The following is a 5,576-nucleotide window of genomic DNA, read 5'->3' on the forward strand; positions in this document are numbered from 1 at the left end:
CCCAAAACTACATAACAAAGGAGAGCCCATACAGTATCGGTGCGGATCGGCTGGGGAGGTGGATCTGACCCGATCCATGCCTTAAGTGAAACAAAGATTAGGGTTTCAGTAAACCCATACTTTTACACAAGCGGCCAAAACTTCTTTCTTCACGGAAAAACACGATCTAGAAGCTTATCTCACCAAATTCAATCATGAACAGATCGATGGGAAAAAACAAAAAAAAAACAAAAAAAAGAAGCTTCATTCCCAAACATGGTTCAAAAACTACGTTCAACATCAATGAAATCACGAGTGAAAAAACAAGAATCCAACATTGAATCAGCAAGCAAAATCATACAGCATATGAATGGAATAGAAGAAACTGAACATCAACAAAATCGAAAATTTCAATAAAAAGTTACAACTTCATTAATAAGTTATCAACATGAGCGAAAAAGAAAAATTGGTTATCATAGAGGAAGAGGTTATACCGCGGGTACGGGTACAAGTTCTTGCCAAGAAATTCAGCTCTTGGTTTTGCAATGTTTTCTTTGACCCTTACCTTTAAATTCATCCAAATGCTTTGTTACTGTTTTGATGAGGTTGTTTGAAGATTTCTCAGCTTTTAAAAAGAAATATTTTTTGACTCTGATTGTTTTAAAAATTTGATGTTTGGTTGTCATTATCGTGTTCTTGATATGTGAATGATGATTTTGAAAATTTTGAATGGTTGCTTCGGAGAAAAAAAATTGATCTCCCTTTGCTTGTTGTTACTGTTTTTTATATTGCGAAGCAAAAGGATTGATAATTATTATAATATTATTCTTATGGCTTAACCCTTGAGGTCTTATACAATTTTCCTGCTTAATACCTTAAACTATGATACTGTGCTATACTCTTTTTGCTCTTGACTTTTTTGAAATATGTCTTGCTTAGAAAAATATGTTAACTGTGTTATTCTGTAATTTCTGCAGCAACAGGACAAAGAGCCATTTTTCTCAAAGACATGACCAATAAGACAAAGAGTCATTCTGCTTAAAGACAGGTGCAATAGGACAAAGAGCCCTTCATGGATATGTGAAGTAATGTATAGAAAAATTGTAAAAGAAATTAAATGTATATAAAAAAAGGAGACTAAACTGTAAAAGAAACTGAATGTATAAAAAGTTTGGTTTTGTAGTAACTAGTTTGAATAACTAGTTTGGATTTTACTGTGATAATGTTTGTTGATTCTTATTTTTTTTTAAATCCTCCACTTTTTATTGGTTTTATATAGAAAAGAAAAAGAACAAGGCAAAAATATTTTATTCTAAAATTCAAATATATAAACGAAATCTAATTATAAGTGTGACCCAAAAATTATTTAAATTCAAATGAACGAAGCAAATTATAAAACAAGTTTAAATTGTAGAACAAAATGTAAAATAAAAAATTATAATTAATCATTTTTTAAAAAATAAAAAATAGAAAATTATGTCTTAATTTTTAAATGCAAAACAAAAGTTAAGTTGTCATTACCTATTAAAACAAAAACACAACATAAAAAGACTTTATTGCTAGAAATTTAAAAACAATACCAAGACAAACCAAAAAAGAAAAAGAATCTAATTTCTAAAAATGCGAACATATGACTCTAAATAATTGATGAAAATTAAATAAATGCAATTAAAATGAAATAAAAAAAATGGAATAATTTATGAATATGATTGCTTATGAATGAAGATCATGTTTTTTTTATGTGAATTGGTAAATAGAAAGAATTCTAATGAAAATTAGATAGATGTCATTAAAATGAAATAAAAAATGGAATAATTTATGAATATGAATGGATGCAAATTGATAAGTACAAATGCTTGAAATATAAATGAATGTCTTTAGGCGGAGCAAAATTTAGGGTATGACAGTTGCCCCTATTTAAATATATTTACCAGATGGCATGAGTGATGATAATCCTCATGGTATCAAAAGTGAAAGGTATTTAAATACAAAAGACCCAAATTTTGCCCCTATGTGTGATGACATGTCGTGCAATGAGTTGAAGGACCTCTTTTGGGTTTGCTGGGGATATGATGGACCCTAGCGTGATTTTTATGATGGATGATGGACAATCCTGTGGGGAATGGTGGGAATACGGTAGCGGTATTTCATAGGAAATGTCAAAGGCAATGGGTGGAGACTCATTGGGGATGACAATTTGCTGGGGAAAAGACACTGGGGAACATCCAAAGTACAATTTATTAATAGGTCCAGACATGACCTGACACTTTAGAATGTATTTGACAGTTCTTAAGATTTCTCATAAGAAATATCCACAGTACATTTTATCAAATAAGTTCAGACATGACCTAACCCTTTAGAATACTTTTGATAATTATGCGGATATTTTATAAGAAATATATTCAATCAAAGACTTTGGAGATTTCTAACATAAAATTTACCCAAAACAACAAAATAGACGGGAGTCTTCTTACTAGAAAATCATCCACACAAACTAGATTAGGAGTCTTCTTACGAGAAGATCATCCTTACAACAAGAGTATGATGATTCTTTACAAATAAATCAATCAAAAACCAAACATCATTGGAGTTTTTTTAACAAGAATAACATCTAAGCTTTTGGGAATTCCTTAAGAGTCACTCATGACTTTCTAGGAACCATTAGGAAAAACAGGGTAATCAAACTCTCTGTATATATGCCAACAATTGGACTTAGACCGTAAGCAATGGATTACAACCAGCTTCTAACGGATTTGTGATAACTTCAACTGAACTTTATATGATGTTGGCAACAACCAAACTTCAGATACCAATTACGATTGGATTTTCAAACGGAGTGCCAGTTATAACTGGACTTTTAGAGAAAGCCAACAACAATTGGTTTTTAAGACCAAAGTGCCAGTTACTACTGGACTCTAGATAAACTTCAATGACCATGGGATTTTGAAAAGATACTAGTAACCACTAGATTTTTTATGATAATTCCAGTAACAACTAAATTTTGGAGATGCCAATGACAATTGAACTCTTGAAATGATACTAGTGACAACTAGATTTTAAGGGTACCAAATAACAATTCGATTTATGATAAGATATCAGTGACAACTGGACTTGACATACTAATGACAATCAGATTGGATTTAACACCAGTGACAACTGGAACTTACGGGATGCCAATGATGACTGAACTTTGGATGGAGTGCTAGCGACAAATGATCTTTGGGTCATGGGATAAAAATCAACGACGAGACTGAAGGGGCAACACAAATGAGTACATTTTGAACCATGCATGATTTAGTTTTTTTTATGCATGATATATGAATAATCATGATATGCAATGCTGACAATAAGCAGACTGGGAGTTTGTAGGGACTATTTATAGAGATTCTGATTCCTCAACACCAATAACTCAAACCCGTACAAGTAATATGCGTATCCAGAGGAGAATCTATCAAGATTGAAAATTATAACTAACCAAAGGGTCATCCTTCCATAGCATTCATAAGTTGTGTTCCATGGAGATTTTTGTTGGTGATCCAGAAGTATATGCGCAACCTTGAGACTTTCGGGAAGACAAATGATTTTCTCTTGGTTTTCACATATATCAAAGCAATTTTGTTGTTTTTCAATACGTTTTTAACTCTTTTCAAATTTCAAAATTTTCATTATAAACAAATAAGTGACACTTTGCATAACAAAGAAAAACATAGAAGAACACAATTAACAATGATTGATAGACAAAACTTGTATTTTATTCAAGAATGGTAGCACACAAATGGCGTAGCTCCATGGAATGTTACAATTTTGAAAATGGAAATAAGGAAAGGTTTACGTTGAATTCAATGACCAATACTATCCCTAATAACCAAGACTCTCCAAAACCGTACTTCTGAAGGGAGTAACTTCATTAATCTTCCACCTCTGATTCTTCTGTGTCGATTAGTAACAACTAATGCAATTTATGCCTTTTGCCCCTAATTTATACCTGGATTGCCCTTTCGGGTTTTCAATCCATCGGGACGCTCTTTTTTACCTAAGTTGCCCTTTCGGGTTTTCAACTTAGCGAGCTATCATTTTTTATTTATCCCTAACTTTTGCCTGGACCGTCCTTTCGGGTTTTCGATCCACCGGGATACCGTTTTTTTTGCATAAGTCGTCCTTTTAGGTTTTTGACTTAGCAGGTTTTTATTAGGCATCGTATTTTTTAACTGCATCAGAGTTCACGGGGTGTGAGAGCTCTTCATCATCCATAGTTGTAAGAATCAAGGCACCTTCGGAGAATGCTTTCTTTACAACATATGGACCTTCATAATTGGGAGTCCATTTTCCACGTGAGTCCTTGTGTACTGGTAAGATCTTCTTGAGCACGAGGTCTCCTTCTTTGAATTCTCGAACACGTAATTTCTTGTCAAAAGCCCTCTTGAATCGTTTTTGGTACAACTGCCCATGGCACAAAGAGGTCATTCGCTTTTCATCTATGAGGTTTAATTGATCAAATCTGTTTTGGATCTATTCAGCCTCTTCTAGCTTGGTCTCCATCAAGATTCTCATTGAAGGTATCTCCACTTCGATTGGGAGAACTGCTTCCATCCCATATACTAAAGAAAATGGAGTTGCCCCTATTGAAGTGCGAACGGAAGTCTGGTATCCATGATGTGCGAAAGGTAGCATTTCATGCCAATCCTTATAGGTTTCAACCATTTTCTGCAGGATCTTCTTGATGTTTTTATTAGCGGCTTCAACAGTGCCATCATCTTTGGACGATATGGTGAAGAGTTATGGTGCTCAATCTTGAAGCTTTCGCATAATTCTTTCATTGTCTTATTGCTTAGATTCATCCCATTGTCTATAATGATCCGGCTTGGAACTCCATAGCGGCAAATAATCTCTTTCTTGAGGAACCGCGCAACCACTTGTTTTGTCACATTAACATAAGAGGCGGCTTCTATCCATTTGGTAAAGTAATCAATGGAAACCAGGATGAAGCGGTGACCATTGGAAGCTTTAGGCTCGATGGCGCCAATCATGTCGATGCCCCACATTGAGAATGGCCAAGGTGATGTCAAAACATTTAATAGGGTCGGAGGCACATGTACCTTGTCAACATTTGGAACTTATGACATTTTCTAGCATAATTAAAGCAGTCATATTCCATGGTCAACCAGTAATAACCTGCTCTCAAAATCTTCTTGGCCATGGCATGCCCATTGGCATGAGTTCCAAAGGATTCTTCATTAATCTCTTTGATAAGTAGATCCGCCTCGTGTCCATCCACACATCTGAGAAGAATCATGTCCTGGTTTCTCTTGTATAACACACCATTGCTTAAGAAGAATTTGGATGCCAATTTCCTTAACGTTTTCTTGTCAAGGGTTGTTGCATTTGTTGGATATTCTTGGTTTTGCAAAAAGCATTTGATGTCGTGAAACCAAGGTTTACCATCGGCTTCCTCTTCAACATACTGACAATAGGCAGGCTCAAATTTCCGCTCTATCTGAATGAGAGGCGCTTCATTATGGAATCTAACTTGGTACATTGAAGCCAACATAGCCAAAGCATCAGCTGTTTGATTCTCAGTTGTTGGAATATGACGGAAA

This window comes from Lathyrus oleraceus, chromosome 2, assembly GCF_024323335.1.
Source record: "Lathyrus oleraceus cultivar Zhongwan6 chromosome 2, CAAS_Psat_ZW6_1.0, whole genome shotgun sequence".
In the NCBI taxonomy this organism is placed as follows: Eukaryota; Viridiplantae; Streptophyta; class Magnoliopsida; order Fabales; family Fabaceae; genus Lathyrus; species Lathyrus oleraceus.